We start from the raw sequence: 26537 nt of genomic DNA on the forward strand, positions 1-26537 counted from the left end.
GATCGTTCCCAGCTCTAGGAGCCTTGCAATAGCAAGATTAGAGTTCCTGAGCTCACCTTTAATTCCCCATTGCTCATGAGCCTGACTTACAACCTTTGCTGTGGATTCCATGGTCCACGCTGGTCCGGAGGCGTCCCTCCCACTGTAGTCGGACCCACCGCTACAGCCGCCGCCCTCTGTCCAGGAGAATCCCCGAACCCCGGGCACTGCAGCTTTCCCAGGTTTCGGCACCAGTATGTTGCCTTCTGGAGCAAAGCAGGCGACCTGGTTCAGAGGAACAGCACGGCGGCCCAAACTCTCCAGGGCCGCTCGGGCCAATGACACACGCAGACATCAATGTGATGGACGGTCAAAAGGCCTTTATTATCTCATCTCTTGGGTTTTTATAGTCTAAGGGGTCTCTACGTCAGCGTGGGTCTGTCTTTACCATCTATGGTCAGTAAGGGGTGGAAAGTTACTGGGTAGGGGATGGAAAGTTACTGGTATTTCGGTTAAGGGAGGCTACATTCCTATGTTAATTTCTTATCTACGGGAATGGATGGTCTTATCTAAGGGGAACAGGGGGTCCTGCCTTTCTGTGACATCGCAAGATCTTCCGCAGCGCCTTTCCCTATCTACCACAGGGACCCCCGGGAGCCGCCCCGGGCTCGGGCGGGTCCTGCGGGAGGCGCTGGAGAGAGCGGGGGAGGCGCTGGGAGAGAACGGGGGGCTGCAGGAGCTGCTGAGGAGGCGCAGGGACAGGTGAGGGGTCCTGGAGGGGTCGTGAGGGGAATTTGGGGAGGGGTCTTGAGGATGTTTGGGGGGGTTTTGGGGAGGGTCTGGGGGGGTCTCGAGGATGTTTTAGCAGGGTCTGGGGGTGCTAGGGGGCGCTATGGGGGGAATTTGGGGAGGGGTCCTCGGGGGGTGTCACGATCTGTCATCACGGACGGGTTTCGTGATGGTTCGTGGATTTGATCTCAGGGTGCAAAAAGAACCGACATGGTACAAGGGGATTTGCAATGATAATCAAAACAAATGCACCTTTATTGAATGAGCACAGCAAAATGTGATAGAGGGATTAAGGGAGAGAAAAAGATGGGGGAAGAGAGACCAAAAGAGAGAGAGAGAGAAAGAGAGAGGGGATAGAGCTACCAAACATAGAGACGAAGTCCTTTGGTCCAGTCCAGTCGAGGATCCGCTGTTACGTCGGGGAGATCTCGAAGTCTCTCACTAACTCAGAGGTTTTTATTATGATAACTCCATTGGAAATTGTGAGGCAGGAGGATACAGATACAATAAGGAATAGAAGTAACAGGTAGTTCATGCTCTCAGCAGTAACCGAGAGCCATTGTCTTCTTGGTCCAGCAGTCACAACCTGCAGGCAAACATCTCGCTTTGGTCAGCTTGCCTCCCCCACACACCTGCCCCGGGCTGGGGGTTTCAGTCCCAGTCCTTGGAAGGAGCAGAGGGGCCTTTTCACATGGGGGTTCCATGTCTCAGTCCTTGATGGAGAGGCTCCTTCCATCTCAGTCTGTCTGTCACAGTGGTTGTAAAACAGGTGAGGGTCTTCTGTGGGGGGACCACCTGAAACTCAGGAGAAGTCCAGCCAGGCCGAGAGGTGGGACAGCTCCTAAGGCTGTTGTTGCACAAAGGGCACGGTGCCCTGTTCTTCTTCTCATTGGGCTCAGTGTAGCACACAGCAAACAACACCTGTGAGAACAATGGCTTAGCAACGCTCTCAGGTCTCAGGCACATGACTTTCTCCCTTGGAGACAGATATTTAAGACAGAGGCGTCTTCTCCTCAGTGGTCCCCCTATGACGATCATGAGGCAGATGAGGGAAAATTCGGACAGACTCTCACAAGCAGAAATTGGCAGGATGTGTCTGCTTCCAGTGCTTGTCTTGGCTGTTCCTTCGCAGTGCTGGCAGCATCATCAGAGACACACCACACGTTCTCTCATGCCAGGGTCATCCCAGTCTTCTGCACTTGCCCAGGTTCCTCCCAGGTTCACCAGGGAAAATGGCTGCTCGTGCCAGTCCATCCCCTTGCCCAGAAGGCACCCGCTTGTGTTTGGGCACGAGCTGCTGGCCACAGCCAGACGGGCAGCACCCGCAGCATTGGCCATCAGACGCTGGGCTGTTGTTTGCATCCAGAGAGCAAGAAAAACAGCCAGAAGCACAGAAGGCAACTTGACAGCATCTCTGTAAGAATGTCATTGTCCTGTAAAAGTCAATAGTGGATGGTGGGTTTGTGCTGCAGATAATCACTTCCAAGCAAAAATCATTCCAGGAAGGGACAACAGCTTCTGCTTTCTGATGGAAAAGTCAATTTGCCACTGCTGTCCAGGCCCATGGCCCCTCCCAGTCTAACCAAGTTTTGGTCTGTGGGTATTTTTGGGGTTAGTCTGGAGGCAAAGATCACACTGTCACTTGAATAATAGTGGCATATAAATTCCAGGCAACGATTCTTTCAATCAAGTAGGTGTTCAGGGCATCCATTCCCGGGTGTGTTTTCTGGTGTTCCTCCCTTACTAGTGACTACAAGAAATGGGAAGGGATTACCAGCTTCCCTTCAATGGCAGCCCACTCTTCTTGGTTGTATGTCCCTTTTTGATCTTTGATTAGTTTTCTATCTTTCTTATTGTATTCTGGCTTACATTCAAGGGAAATTTGTCCACCTGGAATCAGAGCTCCTTCAGTAGTTACCTCACCTTTTGCTGCTTTCTTTGCCTCTCTATCCGCCAGCTCATTTCCTTCTTCCAATTCTGAGTTCACTCTCTGGTGTGCCCTAATATGCATAATTGCTGCCTTTTCAGGCAGCTGAACTGCTTCCAGCAGTTCAATTATCCCGATCATCTCTTGTGCATGTTTGATGTTCTTTCCTTGTGAGGTCAGCAGTCCCCCCTCTCTCCAGGTAGCTCCATGTGCATGCACAACTCCAAATGCATACCATGGCTCTCTATAGATTTTATTCTCTTTCCTCCTGCCATTTCTAAGCCAAAAGGAAAGAGAATCAGTGCAATTATTTTGGTCTTCTGTGCAGAGGTGCCTGTTGGTAAGGGTCCAGATTCTGTTACCTCTCTGCAGGTAGTGGCTGCATATCCAGCACGTCGCTTTCCACTGGCAACGTGGCTACTCCCATCAGTGAACCAGGTCTCTGCACCATCCAAAGGAGTGTCCTTCAAGTCCGGGCATCTGGAGTAAGTAGCTTCAATGGTCTCCAGGCAATCGTGGTGTGCTGCTTCTCCTTGATCCCACTGAGAAAAGAAGCTGGGTTCACAAGGTTAATGACTACAGAGTCCTTTGCCCAGCACTGACCTCATACCCCAGTGTCCTGGTTTAAGACAAATTAGGGGAAATCTCCAAAAGGGAGTCCTCCCAAAAATACAAACCTCCAACCACCCCTCCCCCCAATACTGGGTTCGGGAAGGAATTTCTCGGAGGAGCAAAGTGTAAAACAAAACCTATTTATTGACCAATAACAAAAGAACACTCCCCAACACAACAAAAGAAAGGAAACCAGTCTGTGTTGTGAAGGGCGCCGAGCTTCTCTCGCAGGCTCCGGAGATCCCGCCGGACGTCTCAGGTCAGGTCCGGAGCTGGTCCAGTATCTTCAGGGGAGGGTAAGAAAGAGAGGACGAAAGAAAAGGGAAAAAAACAGCGCAGAAAGCAGCAAAGGGAAAAAAGGCAGCTATCAGCTAGGGCTAAGGCAGTAGCAAGCAAGCAAAGCGGCAAGCAAAAGCAAGCAGGCCAGCCAGCCAAGCAGCAAAAAGCCAAAAACCAAAAGTGCCCCAGTCCCCCTCACTCCTCCCTCCCCGCCCCGCCGCGGCAAGACAGCCGGGGGGGGAAGGGGGGGCGGGGGGAGAGAGAGAGAGAGAAAAAAAACACAGCTGCCAGACACAACACACGATACTGGGATAAAGGCTGTCACCCCACGACACCCAGGTAGATTATTTTCTGTTTCACTACCTGTGCCTTTTTTTTTTTTTCTTTGATACTCTGTATCCTTGGAGCCCTAGGAAATTCAAAAGGTTCATGGTCCAGGCCACACATGCTTCCCTTGTCTGAGTGGATATCAAGACATTATCCACGTACTGTAATAGCCTTCCTTCTTCTTGTGGAGCTTCCCAGGACGCTAGGTCTTTTTTAAGTTGTTCTCCAAACAGAGTAGGGAATTTTGAAGCCCTGAAGGCCTTGAGGCAACACAATCTATGTGAGCTGGGTTTTGTGCCTGCTTTTAGTGTTTTCTCATTTGAATGCAAAAATTTTCTGGTTGGCTTCATGGATAGGGAGGCAAAAGAAGGCCTCTTTCAGATCTAAAACAGTAAACTAGGGTAGCTCAGGTGCCAAACATGTTAGTAGGGTGTATGGGTTTGCCACAAGGTTTATTGCCTGACCGTAGCTTGTTGTTTTCCTTAACTTGATTAAGGAAAGGTGCATTCTCTGCCCTCCCTGCTATGTTAGAGGCCCATACCCCAGGAAACATTGGATCCATTATTTTCTTGTAAATTTCATCCTTATTTGCAATTTCAGTTTCACTAATTGTTAAAATTAAGCTCAATATATCTCCATATTCTTGATCCTTTACCTCTAAAATAATCTCTCCATCTTTAAATGTGATCTTTGCTTCCAGCTGCTCCAACAAGTCCCTACTCAACAGGGCCTTTGGAGAGTTGGGCACATAAAAAAAAACTATGACTATTTTGATGGTTTGCAAAATATGATTTTTCAGATTGGTCAGTTGCCCCCTTACCATAACATAATCATCTGTTACAGGCATTGAGGCTTTTTTTAACACTAAGTTTGCTGCCCCCATGTCCACTAAAAATTCCATTTTCTTAGCTCCCATCTTTCTACCCTATCCCAACTCTTTGCCTTCATTCAAAGTCTTGAGGTATAAGATACGCTGAACGCACTCAGCTTTAATTATTTCTGCTGGGTTTCTTGAATTACATGAAACTCTCTTTTCTAATAATTCAAACATCCTGTTACTTCTTTGCTTCTCGTGACCAGTTGCTACTAAATTCCTTAGAGCTCTCTGAGTAGCCTTGGTTTCCTTAGAATAACATAAATTATAAAGTGCCTGTCTTGGTCTCTTCCACCTAAACTCTGCTTTACAAAATCTCATTCTTTCCCAGTTCTCTTCCCGCACAATCTAATTCAAGCATTGTTTCTATTGACACTCACTTTGCTGCCTTGCAAAAAGCTGTGCCTGTTACAGCTAAAACTCTGATATGCCCACAAACACAGACACAGACACACATACCCTGCATCTCAAATTCACGAGAGTCAGGGCTTAGGTTGCTGTGGGAGGGGAATTCCTGGAATTCCTTTAATTTGTTTTACCACAGTTAAACATAAATCACCATACTGCAGTTTTTCCATGTAAAATGCTACACTTGTTGCAAACAAAATCCTAAAATCTCCACAAACACAAGCCTACAATACCGAGAATCAAATTACCACAATGTGGGGGAAGAACCACACAAACTCACTGGGAAAGGGGTATCTCTTAAAAATGCCCCCTTTCCTTGACACAACCCAACATACAACACTTCAGCATCTACCCACATCAGCTTATCAGCCTCTTCTGGTCCTCACACACTCTGGACACAATCAAAATAACAGCACACAGTAAAATTCCAGGGACCAAGTCCAAACTGCGGGGGCAGAAGAATCCCCTGAGTTCATCTAGCCACGGTTAAAATGTGCACAATCTACACAAATCACACATCACCACCTTTAAACACAATAAATTAATGAATGTCCTCACCCACATTTCTCCACTTGTTCCACTACTCCACGGGGTGTTCCTGCCCTCACAGCCTGCCCCAGCCGGTGCTCCGGGCCTAACCTGGCTGCTTCAGACATGGGTAGAACTGCCCCCGCACGCCGTGGGTACACTCACTCACTCACTCACTCACTCTCTTTATACACCACACACTCACACAATTACAAACACGCCAACATTAACCACACAATGCATTAGCCATACAATGTCTGGACACCACAAGCACACAAAGTTCGGGTTCACTCGGCTCACCCCAGAGTCGCTAGCGGCCGCTCTATTGAACAATGAACCCGTTCCCAGTTGCACTATCAACCGGGAACCTCTGCCGCTGACCGTGCTCCTGGTTGATGGCTGCCTGCAAGCACAGGGACGAGGCTGTGCACTCAGATGTCTCTGAGTGACTTATCAACAGCCCTATCTCCCCCAGGCCCCTTGACAGACATACCGTGTATCTGCACAGTGCAGGTCATTGTCTGTATCCGCAGGAGGCAAGCCGAGATGGAGCAGAGCTCCTCCAGGAAAATCCCAGGGAGCGCCCAGGAGTCCGTCCTCCCTTCCGCCCCTGCAGGGACAGACAATCGCCTGGCTGGCTCGCCAAAATGACTAGTGGAAAAAAAAGAGAAACTCCACAACTTTGTACAAAGTCGTAAAGCCGGTATGTTTAGCACTGGACGCATGTGGGAAACGTTGTTCCCCCTAAAGGAAACGCGCACCTTTGAGAATTCCCCCTTGCTTATACATATGCATATTGTCTCATTCATATTCATTTTACTGATTTCACGTTACAGGTTGCAATTAGTTTTTATCAGTCCTTGCCCTTTGCGCAGAGAGCTCTCTGGTCAGCCTCAGCCTTTGGCCCTGACAAAGGGGCCTCCGCTTATCTTGGGAGTTTGAATTCCTTCTCTTGGTCAAGGCCATTCTGTGAGCACAAGATTTTTTCTTTGTTTTTTGTCCTCTCTTGTGAGAACAGGGAGTCTTAAGCACAGATAAACAAGTTACAGGCTCAGAACAGCACTTTTCACCTAAATCCAAAAATGCATTTCTATCCTGTTAAATTTCTACTTTGTCTCACCCATCCAAGGAAATATGTGCTCTGACTCCATGATTTTAAAGGCTGAACAGATGCTTTATTCTATACTATATTATACTACATTGCACTATTGCTATACTAAATCTATACTAAATTACATACTAAAGAAAAACCTCTGACCCTTTCCAGACAGTCACGACCCAGCTTTGACCTAATTGGTCAATCAGTCCTAACAACCATCACCACAGTCCAATTAGCAAATCACTCTCAGTAAACAATCTCAATAACATATTCCACATGTGCCAAACAACAGGTGCAGCAAGTGAGATAAGAATTGTTTTCTTCCTCTCTGAGCTTTCTCAGCCTTTCCACAGCTTCCCAGGAAAAATCCTGTGAGAGAGAATTATGTCTCTATTCAAAGAAATGTGCATACCACAGGGATTTGTTCTCCCTGGTCTCCATCTGCTGCTCAGTGCCTGGGGTAAGGAAAGAAAAGGAGAGGAAGGAATGAGGAAGGAAGGACAGAAAGAGAAGAGGAAGGAGCTGTGGACAAGGAGAGGATGGGATTTGCCTCTGTGCTAGAGGGAACGGAAAAGGATCCCACCAGTTCATCCCTGGCAGGACAGTGTCAGCAGTGGGGCTGTCCTGCAGCCAGGGGCAATGCTGGGCTGAGACATGGAGCAGAGGAGAGGGGGAAAGGGGCAGTGACTTCTTCCTCACCTGCCTCAGTGTCCCAGGCCATCTTCCTTTTCCTGGCAGCCTCCTCCTGCTCCATCCAGACAAAGTTTGGGATTGACAAATCCTGGCTTGGGGGAAAAACAATGGGTGAGCCCTTGGTCCTGCTGCCCAAGTACAGCTCCAGAAGTAACAGCCCTGTTCACAGTCAGGCAGGCCCAGACCCTGCTCATCTCCAGCTTCCCCCACCCCTCCAGGCTGCCAGATTTGGTCTTTGCTGCTCTCCCCACTCTGATGCCAATGTCCCCCCAGAACTGGTACCACCTCCCCAGCCAGTTTGCCACAGGAACCCTCCACAAGTCTCCAAAAGGGGCATCTGCGTCTCACCCTTGGGGACCTGCAAGATCCAAACATCCCCTCCCCAGAAACAAACCCTTCCAGAGATTTCCCGATGGATTTGGGGTCAGTTCCCCCTCCCTGCTCACCTGTGGGATCTGGGGAATCGATGCTGCCAGGGCCAGGGGAGCTGCAGACTCAGTGGGCAGGTGGGAAAAGAGTGGTTCTGCTGTGACTCCTCCTCTTCCTCCTCCTGTTCCTGCTCCTCGTTTTCCCCATCCTCCTCCTCCTCTCCCTCCTCTTCCTATTGCTCTTCCTTCCCTGCCCACTCCAGATCCCAACTCTCCCCCATGGCTGCAGCATCACCAGCATTTGGGTGGAGGGAACCCCCCCATGAACCCCCCAGGGATGGGCAGGGGGCTTGGGGACCCACCCAGTGCGGATCCATTCCCCCCCTGAGCCCCAGGGAATCACTCCAGGAATCAAATGATGGGGACACAAAGGGATCCCCATGGAACTGCTCTTTTTCTGTTCCATCACCACCTTTCCCTCCCCATACCCATCATTCCTCCAACCCAAAGACCCCTCCCAACTCAGTTTGGGGGTCCCATCCCTCTCGCGTTTTGAATCCTCTTTCCCCTGCTCTTCCACCCCTTCCCCATAGTGCCCCCAGCCCCAGCCCTCACCCCTGTTCTTGGTTTTGGGGGATGCAGGCCCCTCCTGCTCAGTCTGGAGGGTCACATCCCCCCTTTCCCTCAATTCTGGCAGCTCCTGGCTGCTTTTTCCTGGGAGGAATCCCTCCGTTTTGGGACTTTTGGGGTTTAGCTTAGAAGTGTGACAGCTCTCTCTGGCTCTCCCCTCCCTGTTGTGGCCCCTCAGCTGCCCCTGACACCCTGGGGGTGCTGGGATTTCCCTCCTGGGGACAAGGACGTTCATCCCCTTCCAGGAGCCCAATGCCTGGCTGGGGCTCCAGGTCAGGGGGTCCTTGAGCAGCTGCCCCAGAACCTCCCCCAGGGTCTCCCAGCACAGCTGGAGCTGCTCAGCCTGGGGTCCCCAGAGGCCTCAGCAAGACCCAAGTCCCTCCCAGGAACCCTCAATCCCCTCAAACCCAGCATCCCCCACATCCCCTGCAAGTTCCCCCCATGGCACCAGCCATGGCCATGTCCCCACATGTCACTGCCCATGTCCCACCATGTCCTCACCCATGGCTGTCTCCCCACCATGTTTCCATCCCTGTCATTGTCCCCCACATCTCCATCCATGCCCATGTCCCCCATGTCCCCACAAATGGCCCCATCCCTGTTAATATCCATGCATCCCCAAGTCTCTCTCCATGTGTCCATGTGTCCTACCATGACCACACCCATGTCTTAGTTCAATGTCTATTTTTACCTCAATATTGGATATTTTAAAGGGATAAAGAGAAATTAAAACAAAATTGAGGCAAAAGAAAGGGATTTCCTTGTCCATACCAGCTGAGGATCCACAGCTTAGGTGGAAGGGAAGAACCTTTTTTGGTGGAATTTCTATCCCACTGTCTCTAAAATCTTGGCCTTTTCCCCCGTTTTTCACCATTTGGCTGCAGAAGACACCCTTGGGCAACAGGAAATCAAAATTGTGGAATCCCTGAAGTCGGAAAAGACCTTGTCCTGGTTCAGGGCAAATTTGGGAGAGAACCCCCAAAGGGGTTCCTCTGGACAGCAGATTCAATCGGCCCCTCCCCCAACTGGTTCAGGAAAAATAAAACACCTCCTTGGAGAAAAGTGGAAAAAACTGTTTATTACACAATAAAACCTAAACAATATTAAACAATAAAACCTCTTGTTGCTCTAAAAGAGAGACAAACTCACAAAGTCCCTCTGTGGGCTGTAGCTCAGCTCACTCAGTCTCTGATCAGTCCCTCTGGTGCTGGAAATGTCGCAGCCCAGGCCCGGCCCAGTGGGCAACAGGTGTGAGCTGCCCGTGCTCTTCTGGTGTTCAGGCCAGAGCAGGCTTGAACAGGTCCAAAGAAAAGGGAAAAAACCCCACAGTTCAGGGAACTTTGGTTCAGCTAGCTAAAACTAACTAAAAGCAAAGGAGAGCTCTGTCCCGCTGTCTGCCCATCCGCAGAGTACACAGTGCAGGAGCAGGATTGTGGAGGAGTGAGTGCAGTGTCTAAAACAAACTCCACACTTCTTCTCTCCCCCCTTCACTCTCAGGACAAGTCTTGAAGGTGCAAAACTTCTTATTCAGCACAAACAGAACAGACTGGGGACACAAGCATCTTATAGTCGACACAGAATATACCTCAGGGACCATTCAGTACTCCCTGATGTCACCAGAAGATAGGACTGAATGCAAAAGATTTTATGGGGTTGAAATTTGACAAATCTCTTCTCCCCAAGGAATTCCCATTGTAGGTCTGCGTCCCGATGGATGTTCCTGCTGCTGGGTTTATCTAGGTGCCCTCAGGGAACCAGGAAGATGTGGAGCCCCCCAGCCAGATGCCTTCCAACTTGGATCACCAGGACCACAGATCACCAGGGCTCTGACAAACGAGGGTCACTGGGGATCATCCAATGTGGATCCTCCCATGGGGGATGGAGCTGGAGCAGCACACAAAGCTCTTCCCACACTCGGGGCACTCACAGGGCTACCCTTAGTGGCGCCTCCGTTGGTGTCGGGTAAAAGTTGAGCTCAATGAGAATCTCATCCCACACTCCCCACACTCGTAGGGCCTCTCCCCCGTGTGGATGCGCCGGTGGATGGTGAGTTTGGAGTTTTGCTTGAATCCCTTCCCACAGTCGGGGCAGCGGAAGGGCCTCTCCTCCCTGTGACTCCGCTCATGTTTGAGGAGATCGGAGCTCCTGTGAAACCTCTTCCCACGCTGGGGACACTTGTAGGGCTTCTCCCCAGAGTGAACACGCTGGTGGTGTTTTCTCAGGTCAGTGTGCCACCCATAGCTCTTCCCACATTCCAAGCAGGTGTAGGGCCGTTCCCCCGTGTGGATCACCTGGTGCCGAATCAGGGCCCAGCTTTCTCTGAAGCTCCTCCCACATTCCCCACACTTGTAGGGCTTTTCCCCAGAGTGGATCTTCTGGTGTTCTGTCAGCTGGCACTTCATGCTGAAGCTCTTCCCACATTCCCCGCACTCAAAGGGCTTTTCGCCAGTGTGGATCCTCTGGTGTTGGATCAGGACCGAGTTGTGGCTGAAGCTCTTCCCACACTCCTCACACTCAAAGCGCCTCTCCCCAGAGTGAATCACCTGGTGCTGCCTCAGGCTGGAGCTCCAGCTGAAACGCTTCCCACACTCCTCACATTCATAGGGCCGGTCCCCAGTGTGGATCACCTGGTGCTGGATCAGGTCTAAGCTCCGACTAAAACCCTTCCCACATTCCAAGCACTTGTGGGGCTTCTCTCTGCCATGGGGCTTCTCTACCAGCTCTGAGCTCTGGCTGGATCTCTGGCTGCCTTCCTGGCTCAGGGGTGCTCTTTCCTCCCCACAGCTCCCTGGGCTGGGTTTGCTGCCCCTCCTCGTGCGGAATCTCCAGGGCTTTTCTTCCTCCTCCATCCACACACGTGCTAGGAATGAAAAATCCTGGTATGGGTAAAAAACAAAATGAGAGTGTCTTGGACTGGGAGTTCCTACTTGCTCAAGTTTATCTCAGGAAGTCATTGGGAATCTTGTGTATGTAAGAACCTCCAAAACACCAAGAGTCAGCAGAAAAGTCCTCCAAACATCAACACACAGATCAAAAACTTCCCAAACATCAAGATTCAACAAAGCCCCCTCCAAAATATAAAGATTCAGCCCCCACAAAAAAACAAAGCACCAACAATTAGGCCAATAAAGCTCAGAAACACCAAGATTCACCCCGGGAAAATCGTGGATCCCAATCCCTGGTCACCTGCTGCATGTGGAGGGGGGGGGGCAACGCTCCTGGGGCTGGGGTTGGAGGCTGCAGATAGAGGGAGAGTGGAACTTTGTGCTACTTCCTCTTCTGTTCCTCCTCCTGTGTCCCTACTCTTGCTCACACTCCTCTTCCTCCTGCTATTCCTCCTTCTCCTGCACAATCTCACCTTCCCCTCTCACGTGCATCGTTTGACCCTTTTGTTCCTCAATTCTGCTTCTCCTTCCCTTCTCCTTCTGCCCCAGGCCCAGCACCCATTGCCGGCTCCCTCTTCCCCCCAAACCCACAGCATCCCACGGCAGGGGCAGGGGCAGGGATGGAGCTGGGGCAGGCCGGGCTGGGGCAGCGCTGGGCTCTCGGCCGCTCCCGCCCGCACTCGGTCCCCACTGCAGCCGCTCCCGCCGGGACAGCGCGGGGGGGCCCGGCCTTGGCGCCGCCCCACTCCCACCTCCCCAAATTCCCCTCGCATTTGGACAACAGGGCATGGATGGTGTTGGTGTGCTGCAAAGGGATTGCGTGAAGGGGAGTGTGCAGCAATATGGTTAAGGCAAGAAGCTGCAAGAGGAATCTATGTGGGAAGGAAAAGGATTATGGAAAAGAGGAGGAAGAGAAAAATACTGATGATTGGGATGTTTATCAGCAGGGCCTTAGCCTCAAAACTTGTCAGCTGATCCAGATCTTTTGTATCCCCGGTTTCCAGGACAGGAAAACAAGGAGGTCAGGGTTTCAGGGGGTTTCTCTGTGGGGGGCAGCGGCAGCACCGGGCGCAGAGCTGCGGCACCGGGAGCACGGGCTGGGGGCCTGTGGGGAGCTGCGGGGCCGGGCCAGGGCTGTGGGGCAGCCGGGGCTCAGCGCCGGGCGCTGCCTGACCCCACCAGCCCCGGGCAGGGCCGGCAGCGGCCCCCGGCCCCCAGGAGGCTGCGGGACGCCCCGGCCGCTGCCCGGCCCCGCGGAGCTGCCGGCCCTGCCCGCCGGGGGCGCCTTTGGACACTGCGGCAGGACAGGGAGCGGCTCTGGGACACGGGCTGGGGAGGGCACCCTGAGCACAGGGAGGAGGAGCAAGGAACACCTGGGAAAGGCACATTACACATTTTAGCATGGAGATTATCTTTTAAGGCTTTTGTTAGGGCTACTGGAGATACAAATGATTTTGCAGAAAGCTCAGCAGCTGTCAGAGGATGAACACCCACAGGCACTGAGGGGGCTGCAGGAGGGGCACAAGAAGGCCCTGCAGCACTTGGGCACAAAGGCACAGCAGGTGAATGCAAGAAGGGAGCAGCAAAAGGCCAAGCTGAAGGCAAAGGCCAGGGCACAGTTCCTACAGCCCCTGAGGGATCAACCCCAGGGCCCAAGGGGGCCCCAGCACCCAGGGCACGGCTCGGCCACAAGCACCTGGCAGAGGCATTGCCCTCCTCGGCAGGGGAGAGCCCACCCAAACAGCCCCTGGCAAGGAACCAGGGCTCCAGCTGCAGGGCACAAGGACACTGCAAGCACAGACAGCAGCACCCTCAGGACCAGCAAGTCCACCCCTTGATGGACATGGATTGGCAGGGCTGTCACAGCTCCCATCACACCAGGGACCCTCCACACTGGAGCCCTTGAGAACATTCAGGTGGGTCTGCACTGAGAGGAGGCATTTTCTGATGGACACAGGAGCCTCTCAATGCACTCTGAATCTTAGACTGAAGGGGGGAAAGTGATAAAAATATGTTTGATTAGTGAGGAGATAAGTGGGAAACATGTATGGTTTTATTCAACCACTATTAGTAGATCTACGAGATGGGTTTGAAATGCATGAATTTTTATTTGCTTCTAATTGTTATCATGATTTACTGGAAGGGATTTGATCCCTAAACGGGGAACGCAAATTAATATTATAAAAAGGGATTGAGAGGCCGGTTCTGTTGTACCTCTGTGTAAAATATCTGGCAAGGCCTATGCTGAAGTGAACCCAGAAGTGTGGGCAGCCCCAGGGAAAGAGGGAAAATTAGATCTGGAGCCTCTCCAATGCACTCTGAAGCAACCAGGACAAGTGGTGTCTAAAAGCAACACGCGGTTCCACGGGAGGGAAGGAAGGGGAATCAGACACAGCGCAGGTCAGCGCTCCATGCTCAGCTCAACCCGCCCAGCTGTGGGTGCTTGTGAGAGCCTGGCACTGAAATGCCCTGAGCAGGAAGGCTCCAATATCTTCTGCTGACACCATGGCACCTAACAGGGGGGCAAAAGCAATTCTCACTGCTTCAGCAACCACTGGAACAGATATCAAGGGATATTCTCCCACAGGAAGCTGGGCTGGCACACAGCCTGCCCTGGCACTTTGCTGCTGCCAACACCCAGCCAGGACATCGGCTCCTGCCTAAGGAGTGCCAAGCAGCACCACTGGTGGCCAAGGGGCCCATGCCAAGTGTCCCTGAGGCCACAAACAGCCGCCAGCACAGCTCAACACGGGGGGGACCCCTCAGCCTGGCCTCAAGGGCTCTGAAGCCCCGCAGATTTGCACTTCCCGCCTGCAGCAGGACGATGGGAGGCCGCCCCTGAGCCTGCCCTGAAGGCAACGCAGCAGCAGCCAGGGCTCCACAGCGGGCCAAGCCCCTGCGCCTGCCCACAGATCCTCGGCTGGAATCCTCTGCAATCCTGGCCACCCTCCTCTGCCATCTCCAGCCACTGGGGCCAAGCCTTGCTGCCACTGCTGCAGCTTCAGCGCTGGCTGGGCCTGCACTGCCACAGCTGCTGGGGAACACCACGGCACAATTCCACTCTGGGGCTCACTGACACCCACACTCTGGGCTGCCTGCCACTGCACTGCTGCAAAATGTACCGATTTCAGTTCTTTCAAATCTTATTTCTCTGCTCAGAAAGGTTTCTCTACTCAAAGGTTTGCCTTTGGGAAATGAATTTTAAAGGTTTTATTTAAGGGCTGCTACACCACTCAATGGAGATGAGTTCAACATCCCAACAGACTGGGAACAGCCCAAAAGACACCCACAGAGATAACGACCAGCAACAAAACATCAACATTGCCCAGCAGCAAACAGCAACCAACAGCTACCCCAGACACTGCCCCCGGCACAGCTGGAGACACCTGGGCTGGAAAAGGCTGAGAAGAAAATCCAGGAGTTTGGAGACCGAATTCACATCAGAGGGGAAGAAATCCCGGTCCAACAGGAAACCAAATACTAAAAACTTACACAACTTGGAAACAAGGAACATTAAAGCAGTGGATTTAGACTGGTTCAGACTACATAAAGTTTAGGAAAAATCGAGTAAAACTCACATGGCATGGAATGATTTTCTCTGCACAGCCAGGCTATTTGTGAAAGAAATTATTTTTGTTGCACATCCTGGCCAGAACCAAGGAATGCCTTGACTCTCTAACACTAAAGAGATTCTTGGAGAGTTTTTGTTTTCCCTGCAGTTTCAGTGATAAGATAACAACATGATAATAATTTTTTATAATAACTCCCACTTTATATTGTCGGTGGGTTTGGGACAGAAGTGTGAGAATCAATTTTTGGTCTGGGTTTTTCCAAGTTCTCCTTTATGGGGCATTTGTAGAACTGAAGAGCTTTAACCATAATACTTTGAATTCGTAAATAGTTAATACTGTTTTTTAAAACACAGCACACTCTGAGGGGGCCACATGTGACTCACCAGATGGCTGCCCTGGAAGAGAAGCTCCATTCCAGGCAGCCTGCAGAGGAGCTTTAGAAATGCAAATGAACACTGCTGGGCAAAGTGTGGACAATGCACCTGGGTCTCTTGCCTGGGACAGGAATTGGGCTGATTCCCTCTGCCCCTCACCCCAAGCTCTGCCTGCTTGCACTGATGGAATTTGCACAGCTCAAGGCAGAGCCCAGGGGGAGGATATCTGACCCTGCAACACAAACGGGTGAAGCTGCAAAGGGAAACAGCAAAAGGAGAATGTTGGGAAAACTTCACTATAAATAAGTGGGGGGGAATCATCCCTCTACCCACTCCAACATGTGCTGTCACTATCTGTGTTATATAGGGTGTGAAGCCCCAAAACGGATAGCCTTCAAGAAATAATGAGTTAAAACATGGAATGTGAAACATTGGAAGAAAGCATAGCACTTAGGAAACATATAGAGCAATAAATCGGCTAAAGCATGGAACACAATGACAGGAAAGAGAGATAGGGATAGGGGAATTGATGGGCTAAGCATGTTCAGAGCCAACGATGTCAAACTGACCCTAAGAGCCTTGCCAAGCCATGGGAACTAAGCCAAGTACACCGGGAATTGGCCATATTAGGATAAGAGTTCAAAAGTTTAAAGAGGAAGACTCATCAGGTGACCCCTGCCCATGATGAAGGCAACCGGAACGACCACCAAAATGATCCTCAAAAGAGATGTCTCCGCCCACGCTCCGCCTACACCACGCCTCTTATGAATATGCACGCAAAAACATGATTATGCATGTGATATGATGTAACTTCCATTGCAAAACTGTATAAAAGGCTTGCTTCTGTCACTAGATACTTAGATATCCCTTTTGTGATTTCTCCGACGCCTTGTAATAAAATACCGCCTGTCTATGCTGACTTGAATTGAGTCTCTTAGGCAGTTATTCTCGCCTTTTGGGGCAAAATTCGGCATCAGGTGGATTAGAGCACCGAGAAATTCTTGCTGCCACAAGTTCAGGGAAATCAGTTGGGAATCTAGTATTTCATGATTCAATTAGAGAAAAGTGGTAAATTGATGAAGTCTTGGCTGAAGAGAGCGCCCAAAATGGGGAAAAGATGAACGGCCAGCAGAACAAATCCTACAACACCATGGACCAGCCTCTGGGAACCTGAACCAATTCATATCAGGAGTCACAGAACCCATTTCTCATTTCAATGGCATCATTAGATTACAAGCGGCCCTCGCAATAATAACCAACCAGGCAGCTCCAGCTCCTGACCTTCCTGCTGATCAACCCACTGAAATGAGGAACACAACACTTAACCATGGGATGGGATCAGATCATCTGTTTGCAGAAAAAAGAGGAGTTTGTGGAAAATTAAATGTCTCAAACTGCTGTTGGCAAAGAGATGACAAAGGAAAAGTGGTGAAACAGATAACAAAGGAAACAAGAAAGCAGCTCATGTATTGGTCCAAACGTGGAAAGGATGGGAATGGGACACGGTTTTGTGGCTCCCTGGCAGACCATGGGTTAAAGGAATGCTGTTTCTCCTCGGATGTGCTACAGCAACTCTCATCTTTTTACCATGCTCCACACCTTGAGAGTGGAGCTCATTCAGCAGCAGAGCAAGGGGATGCAGGTGGCAGCCAGGCCTCCAGATCCAGAAATTGCTACAGAAGGACAGGGAATGAGAGCACTGAGAATAATCTCAAAACCAAGGAAGACTCAGTAAGGAAAAAAGAAAAAAAACCCTGAAAATAAAAAGGAAATAAAATTAAAAAGAAAAAACATTCACTGAGTGAATCTGCCTGGAGATTGGGTCAGGGACTCATAGATAAGGAAGGGAGAAACCATCAGTTTCAACAAATGTTGCTATTTAACAGGGACTGCTGCTCAGAGAAAGTCCCGCTAAAATTCCTAAACTTCAGGAATTTTGTTCTTCAGGAGAAGAACAAAGACTTAACAGAGCCGTGAATACCGGCTGTTTTACAAAAGTGGGGGTGCACATTAACACGGACATGCAGTTGCCGGACCGGGAGGTCTGAATCTTCCAAGTACCTCAGCCAGGGGGCAAAGGGAGAGGGAGATAAGGCCGCGAAAACGAGGATAAAAAGGAGGCTGCGAACTACAACAATGGCAGAGAGCGCACGACAAATGCCCCACGGCCTCTCCCTCTGCTCAGCAATAAAGTCACTTTTACAGGACTCCTCTGTCTCCTCTGCGCACAGAAACCTCCGGTCACGGGAATTTCCCCGCACAGCCCCGGGCACGGGGCAGCCCCCTCTGTCCCAGCCACAGCAACCGGGCCGAGCCAGCGCTGCTCCGGCAGCGGCTCCTGCCGAGGCAGCGGCCGCAAGGAGACCGCGGGCAGCCGCTCCCGCAGCGCCCTCACGCCAGCGGCAACACGGGCCGGACACGGCACAACGAACCCGCCCGAGCCCCCTGCCGCCCCCGAGGCCCGCAGCCAGCCCCGAGACCCCGCACAACCCAGCGCGGCTCCCACCTGCGCTGCGGCCGCCTCCGAGCTCCGCCGCCGCCTCACCGCGCTCCGGCCGCTGCCGCCGCTCACGGACCCGCACACACACTCCGACAATGGCGCCGCTGCCCAGCCACGGCCGCCCTCAGCCCGCCCCCGGGGCCCTGCTCCGCCCCGCTCCCACCAATCAGCGCGCCACAAACACGACTGACGGCACCACCACCCAATCGCAGCCAGGGGCGGGCTCTGCACACGGCACAGCCCCGCCCCGCTCTCTCAGGGCGCCCCGGGCTGCGTGAGGGCAGAGCCGGAGCTGAGGAACAGCCCTGGAACGGACCCGGGCCCGAGGGGATTGAGCTGAAAACACAAACAAACTTCTCCGCACCTCCCGCCACGGCTTTCCCGGCACTGCGGCTCCGGTGGCTCCGGCTCAGCGGGAAGCCCTGGAGCCTCACTTCTCCTACCCCTAATTAGGAGAATCAGGGCATCGCTTTGATTTCTCCCAAAAAGGGAAAACCGCCCCAAAGCCCTGTGGATGAGTGGGGGAGGGGAGAGATTTCTGACAGAAAACTCCAAAAACTCAGAGCAGGATAATGAGAAGTGTGCTAAATAGGTATGATCCGTGGTGACAAAATTGAAACAGTAATTAATATTGATACAGTAATTAATATTTGGAAATAATAAAACAGTTAAAAGGTGTAATGCCAAGAAAGAAAGGGGAGGAGGGGTTCCATTCCCCCCCCCCTTTCCTGCAGATGTTCAAGGCAGGAAACAGCAAGAGATAACAGTTACTAAAAATTAACAGAAAGAAAGGAAAATCTGGTGGGGTCCCAGGAAAATGCTAGTTATACGAGATATATTTATTGCTTTGATACTTAAATATAATATTATGTTCGTTTTGGCTTACATTATACTGGCTTGGTGTACATGTGTAACCCAAGGATGAATGAAAGGACATCGAGGAAGAGGAGAGGCCTTCATCAGTGACGACCCCCAAAGACTGGTGTGACCACCAAACCGAGTGGTGGAGCATGCGCGGTAAAGGTGGTGATGAGGGCGGAGGTAGAAGTGTGATGAGTCGAAAATGGGAGGAGATGGCATTGACACATGGCACAACAGGGGGAATTTTCGCTTGGCAAGCTCGCATGTGAGGTGGCAGAGGTCCAAGGGCCCTGCACTCCGTACCCCTCACTGTTTGTTTTTTTTTTTTACTAATGCGCTATTATTGGAACCAAATTATCCCTTATTTTAACCAAATTACATTGTCAATATTTCAATTTTATCCGATTTTATATATTCTAAGCTATTCAATGAAAATTGCTGCTACCTTTAATAGTGTTTGGTTTTGTTGATGATGGGGTAATTGGGCAAATATAACACCACTCTTCTCCCTCTGTCGGGCCTGCTCCAGCTGTGCCTGGCAGCTCCAAGCAGGGCCCTGCACCCAGGCCCTTTGCAATAAACCCCAAGTTCCATGACCTGGCTTCAGAGATCTCTTGTCTCTCTCCATCCCGACCGTCCTTCCCCTGTTGTCCTACAAAAATACCCCCAAAAAAACACAAACTCCAGTGAGAGATCACAAAATTACTCCAAAATAACCCAAAAAAAATCCCCAAACTCTGGTCAGGGACCATGAAATTATCCCAAAATGGCCAAAATCTGGTGAGGAACCCCAAAATCCAGTCAGGTATCCCAAAATATCCCAAAATCTGGGCAGGCACCCCAAAATCCGATCAGAAGGCCAAACTTACCCCAAAAACACCTGAAAATACCCCAAAATCCCATCAGAGACTCCTAAATTACACCAACTCTTCCCAGAATCCATTTAGGGACCCCAAAATTACCTGAAAATACCCCAAAATCCAGCCTTACTGTCCACAGGCCAGCGGGCAAGTGGAAAAGATGAATCATCTCATCAAACAGCAAATTGCCAAAATATGCCAGGAGACTAATTTGCAGTGGTATCAAGCTTTGCCTATTGCTCTGCTGAGGCTGAGAGTCAAACCAAGATCAAAAGAAAAGTTAAGCCCATTTGAAATTTTGTATGGTAGACCTTATGCTATGCAAGTTGTAAATGGAGACGCTGTAGACCAAATCGGTAATCAGTACATTTATGATTATGTAATTACGGTGGGGAAACAGTTCGATAAGAATGCTACGGTGGTAATAGAGCACGAACCTAAACAACCTGATTGCAAATTGCATCCGTTTAATCCCGGTGATTGGGTGTATGTTAAGAATCTTTTAGGAAAACCCCTACAAGAGAAGTGGGAGGGACCTTTCCAAGTGCTGCTGACTACCTTCACCGCGGTTCGGATCAAGGAGAGACCTACACCCGTGGATCCGTTACTCACGGGTCAAGAAAGCTCCGGAGAATAAACAAGAGGAGCAGACATCATGATCCTGACTCCACCTCAGACCTTTACAACACTGATCATCGGACTTTCGATAAGTATAGTTTTTCCCCAAGGCTCCGCCCCAATAGACCCATGGTCTAATGCACACCAGTGTATCCACCCGGAGTTGGAAACGGAATCAAAGGGACCCTATTTTGAGGTTTATGCTTTACGTAACAATCAGCCATACGCGAGTGAAGTATGGAATCAGCCCTCCATGGTAGCATATAAGGGAGACCAAATCCAAATTGGGTGTCGAGAGCTTGACCCGGTAGAAGGAAAAACAAGGCGGCTAGTATTAACAATTAAACCCTTGATGCCAGCCTCTGAACATAACCTAATTACTTTTAGTCCAGTGAAGATGGGCCAGCCCATTGTCTGGACCCAACAAAAGAGCCCAATCTCATGCCAGTGGAGTGACTTCCGGGAAGATCCACCCGGATCACAACCACAAAACTCGGTAATCTATACAGAAGATTCGCTTGGGGAACTACATCCTCAAAACATAACCTTCGACCCCCACCCTCTTCTCTCTCCTACGGGAAAGATCGTAGTATCTAGTGGTCCTGAGGAAGGGAGAGCACAGTGTGAGATGACATTTAGATTAGACCAGTCGGTGACGTTCACATGTGAAAGGGAGTTGAAAACGCTGGAGCGGGGTTTTGGCTTCCCTAGGCGTGCTGTCCAATATGAGGTGGCATTATCGGGAGACATGATCCCATTGTATCCAGATCTAGACTTACCCCAAGAAATCACTCCACCGGTAGAATGTAAAATAGTGCATAACCTAACCTTTATAGGGCCTCAGGTCATAAGAAAATCTAATGAACTAAAATTATTGTTAGACCCCTCTTATTCCCTGAAAAAGGTGCAGATGAACATTCACACCGATATTACGTATTTGCAGAAGGATTGCCAACCATTTATACAGCAAAGCCTTAAGGGATGGAATGCATGGCTAGCAACAAGGTCTCATCACAGAAGAGCACAAAGAGATCTAAGTGGGTGGATTGGTACAGGATTTGGTATATTAAACACCATAGACCAAGAGGTCTTAGTAAACAAATTAAGTACCGTCACATCGAACTTAGGAAAGCTTAAGATGCCCCTCAGTTCATCCATACTTACATTAGCAGAAACACAATCGCTAGTAGTAAGATTGCTAACCATGGTAGCAAACCACACTGCAGAGGATTTTGTGAAGTTTGCTGATTATACAGGAGAACTTAGCAAGGAAATCGCACTAGCTATCCAATGCCCTCAAACGCAACAATGGGTACAATCAGTAGCAGCAGGAACACAATCACAAGTCTACTATATAGGGAATGGGTGCGCTTGCGTGAGGACAGCTTGTGACAACATCACTATAGATAATTGCCAAGAAGAGACTAATAACACTAACTTCTGTGTATGCAACTTCACCAAGATAGTAGGTTGTGACTTTCATTATACTGTCCCAATAACGACTCAACAGCTAATTAACGCAGATTTCAACCTATATCAAGAGATACCGAAATTACAAATAGGGATGGATGTCAAAGTTCTTAAAGCAATGCTCGCACATCCTAAAATAGAGAGATTAGTGCGAAAGGTGAATCAAACAACTAAACGAATGGTATGGCAGGTAGAACATAATTCAGAAAAAATAAAGAATGTTCTGACCGAAGTAGAACAAGTAGGCCAGCATCATTGGTGGGATATCTTTACAGGATACTCCCCAACAGCTACACAGGTCTTCAACTACCTGATGCACCCAATGCTAATAGTAATTGTAGTTCTGTTACTATTAACAATCACAAATATTTGTATGTGGTGGAGACTAAGAATCATAATGAAAAGGACCCAAATGATTTGGGCTATGGTACGAGCGTATCAGCGCCCTATAGGATTAGAATTTGACGAAAGAATTCGTAAGTTATAAGAAAAGGGGGGAATGAAGCCATTCATTACAATGAACAGTAGTTTCTGAGAAAGAAAAGAATTAAAAGACCTGAGGAATAAAAGAATTAAAAGACACTCTATCAAGGGAAACACAGAAGTTAATAAATAACCTAAAATACATTGTTTGGGAAAACTTTGATTAGATAAGTTAATAAATAATCTAAAATACACTCACAAAAGAAACTTTGGAATTAGAATATTTGAAGAAGCGAAAGTAGAAGCCAAAAAGTTAAGGTGACCTGCCAAGCCGCCGGAATCAAGCCAAGTGCAACAGTGACTTCTGCCAAGCCATGGGAAAACATGCCAAGGATAACAGGAAAATGCCCAAATTAGGAGAAGCTTAAAATTTAACCAAGGAAGACCAAGAGTTCCCGGAAGATTCCGCCTATGTTCCTGCCTGCCTATGAATATGCATGGAATAAATGATGTAATCCTTGTTCAAAATTGTATAAAAACCCGCTTTTGCTGTACCTAATTTAGAAATCCATTTAGTGATTTCTCCAACGTGTTGTCAATAAATACCTCCTGTCTATAGACCTTAAATCCAGTCTCTGGGCAGCTTATTATCGCCTTTTGGGGCAAAATTTGGCATCACCCCAAATCTAGTCGGAAACTCCCCAAATCCTCCCAAACCCACTCAGAATGCCCCCAAATGCCCTCACAACCTCCAAACTACCCTCAGTACCCCAGGTCCCCCGCAGGGCTCCCATATCCTCCTTAGGACCGTCGAAAATCTCCTCAGAATCCCCCCAGATTCCCTCATGAGTTCCCCATATCCCCTCAAGACCTCCCCAGATCTCCTCAGAGCCCCACAAACCCCCTCAGGATACCTAATTCTCCCCCAGGACCCTCCACATCCCCTCACCACATCCCAAACCCCCTCACAACCCCTCAGCCCCCTCACATCCCCTCACAATCCCCCCAAACCCCCTCAGGACCCCCCAAATACCCGCAGGATCCCCAGTTCTCCCTCTTACCCCCTCACATCCCCTCACAACCCCTCCAATCCCCTCAGGAGCCCCCAGACCTCCTCACGACCCCCAGTTCTCCCTCTCGATCTCCCCAAACGCCCTCAGAACACCCCACATCCCCTCAGGACCCCCAGTTCTCCCTCAGTCCCTCCCAATCCTTTCATAACCCCTCCAAACCCCCCCCTCATCGCCCCTCCCCCGCTCCCCGCTCCCGGTGCTGACCGCGGTCGCTGTCGCCCATCCCGCGCTGCCGGGGGGTTCCCGGGGCTCCCTCGGCGCCCGCAAATTCCCGCCCCGCCCTCTCCCCCCCCGCGGCCTCCGCACCGCTCCGCCGCCGCTGGGCCCCACGGGGACCACAATGCCCACAATGCACCGCGGGTTCGCCGGAAGCAGCTGCCGACGCCAAAGCAATGGGAACTTCTGCCAGTACTTCTGGCCGTTGCGGCTTCTGATTGGTCCGCGCCGCCTTTGGGGCTTCTCGCCAGAGGTCTCGCGAGAGAAGCAGCGCGGCCCTGTTTGTTGAGGGCAACTCTGTGGGCTCCTCAGAGCGCTCCGCGTTCCCTCGTAAATCCAGCTGGGAACGGCGGAATTAATCCGCCTAGAAATGGTGGGATGGAACCTAAATCCCCTGGGGATGGAGCCTAAATCCCCTTCAACTGAGCCTAAATCCCCTGGGATTCAACCAAAACGGCCAAATCCAGGCGCTTTCCATGGATAGGGGCGGTACTTGAAAGGGCGGGCGGTGACGTCACCTCGCCCAACCCCTTTTCCGGCCCCTCCTGAGGCGGCTCCGCCTTTTCCCGGCGCCGACCCCGGGGCCTGTTCTGGGCCGGGACCGGAGCTGGTGCCGGGGCTCCTTCGGCAGCGGAGCGTCCCCAAGGTGTCCCCAGTGAGCATGGAGCCCCAAGAGGTGCTATGGTGGGGGAGGGGGCAGTGGGGAATGGGGAGCACACGCGAGCGACAGTGCGGGGTAGCAGAGGGGTCGGGGGGTTGACAGAGGGACAGAGGGGACAGCAGAGCCCTCCAGGGAGGGGACAAAGGGGAGTCCGGGAGGGCACAGGGGTCATCGCAGGAGGCCGTAAGTGCCACTAGGTCCCTGACACCTCCCCTGTCCCCAAAGCCACTGAGTTTATCAGTTACATGGAGTGCCAGCTCAGGGACATTGAGGCTGCCCTGGAGGGGACAAAGGAGGCATCCCCCAATGTCCCTGAGGACTTGGTGGCGAAAGTGGCCAAGTTTGAGCAGATGCAGGAGGCCAGCGCCCCCCTGTTCAAGCATCACCTTTTGGGGACACTTGAGGACATCCACGACCTCCTCTTGAGTCCCTATAGTGGCCACGGTGGCCCCAGTGGCCCCGGCAGCCGTGCAGTGGCTGAGCAGTGCCAAAAAGCCATCGAGAACATCCCAAGGCTGCTGCCGGGACAGTGATGTCACCACTGTGATGTCATTGGTGCAGTGATGTCACTGGAGAGACTTGTGGACAGTCGAGTGCCACCAGCTCCTTGAGTGCCACAGAGCTGCGTGTCACCAAGAGCCCCTCGAGTGCCACCAGTTCCTCAAGTGCCACCAGCTTCTCGTGTCACCAAGAGCACCTCAAGTGCCACCACCTCCTTATGTCACCACGAGCCTCCGGAGTGCCACTGGTTCCTCAAGTGCCACCAAGAGACGCCCGAGTGTCACCAGGACTGGCCCAGTCACTGTGTGGGGGTCCCTGGTGTCACCGGGGTCTCTCTCTGTGTCACACGCCATCCTTGAGCACCCACTGGGACCCCCCTGAGCAGCGGGACCCCCGAATTTCACCGTCCTCGTGCACCGGGACGCCCCCCTCAGGGCCCCCCCTCAGGCATCAGGACCGTCAGGTTTCCCTCCCTCTCCTCGTGCACCGGCACCACCGGACCCCCCCCGAGGAACCGGGACCCTCCCCTGGTACACCGGGACCACCAGAGACCCTCCCATCAATCAGTGCTGTCATCGTTCATTGGGACCCCCCCTCAGGCACTGGGACCACCAGAAACCCCCCCAAATCACCGAGCACCGAGACCCCCCCTCGTGCACTGGGGCCGCTGGAGACTCCCCCGAATCACTGAGCACCCCCTGTGCACCAGCACCGGGACTGGACCCTCCTCGTGCCCTGATCCCCCCTCACCGAGCACCGGGACAGGGACCGGACCCCCCCTCGTGTACCGACCCCCCCGAGCACCAGGCCGGGACCCCCCTTTGTGCCCCCCACCCATCACGGGGGTTCTGCCCCCTCCCCTTTGAGCCCCCAGAGCCGCGGGACCCCCGGGAGCAGCACCGGGACTGGGGGGAGCCGGGAGTGGGACCGGGGGGCTCCAAGTGCTGGGGGGGCACAGGGGGGTCCCCAGCACTGGGGGGGTCTCTTGGGGCTCAGTCCTGTCCCCCCCTCCCCCATTATCAGCCGGGACCCCCTGTGAGAAACACGGGTCAGAATTGAAATATTTATAAAAGTTCGTTAAAGGTTAAAATTCTGGTGCTAATTGCCAAAAGCTCACCGTTAATTAAGCCATGTTCTTTACGTCCTGTTACATCAAAGAGGTTTTCATGCATATTCATTAGGGTTTATGCATATTCATAATATAATGTTAATCAAAATATATATTAGTATTATATAGAAAGTTATACAATAGGAATATTATATATTTGATAAAATATTTTACATTAATGTATTTTATACTAACAGAGTTTATATTATACTTATGTATTATTAATGTATTGAGTAAAAATTTGCTCCTTTTTATATAAAATTATGCATATATTTTTCTATATTCTATATAAATTATTTTTAAACATTCCTGTGAGTTCAGATGTTGTTTCGTTTGGTTTTAACCCTTGACTTGCCTCCATGCTATCTTGTGCATTAAACCAATTTATTTTATTTCTCCTTGCACTTAAATTGTGTCATGTTTTCACTCTCTGGTGACGAGAGAAGAATTCATAAATTATTCTTTTTTGCTGTTTTGCCACTGGGGTGGAACTGGGGACACTGGGACAGAAATGGGAGCACTGGGACAGGGACACTGGGACAGGATGGGGACACTGGGATGGTGACATTGGTATGGGGACAATGGGGCGGTGGCACTGGGCTGGCACTGGGAGCACTGGGCTGGTGGCACTGGGACAGGACTGGGGACACTGGGCTGGCACTGGGTTGCTGATGCCAGCATTAATTAATTAATTAACCCCCCAAGCCCCGATTGTTTGCAAAGGCAAAGCTCTTTTTGCATCCATCGCTCAGGGGAACCCTTCCCATCGTTCCTTTGATCTCTCGGTGCCGGTTCGATCTCCCCGCAGAGCCAGAGCCGATGTCCAAGGAATGGCGCCCGTCGGAAATGGGCGGGGTGATGTGACGTCACAACACCAGGCCCCGCCCCCGCTTGGCCACGGC

General features: G+C 51.1%; 1 pseudogene; it reads right to left on the reverse strand.

Moving 5' to 3' along the window:
* LOC128945560 (uncharacterized) overlaps window positions 1-26537 on the reverse strand; it is a 1627138-nt pseudogene that overhangs the window by 1216237 nt on the left and 384364 nt on the right.

Source organism: Melozone crissalis, unplaced genomic scaffold (genome assembly GCF_028551555.1).
Source record: "Melozone crissalis strain CALT ecotype California unplaced genomic scaffold, PUWL_Pcris_2 ptg000066l_1, whole genome shotgun sequence".
NCBI classification, from domain to species: Eukaryota; Metazoa; Chordata; class Aves; order Passeriformes; family Passerellidae; genus Melozone; species Melozone crissalis.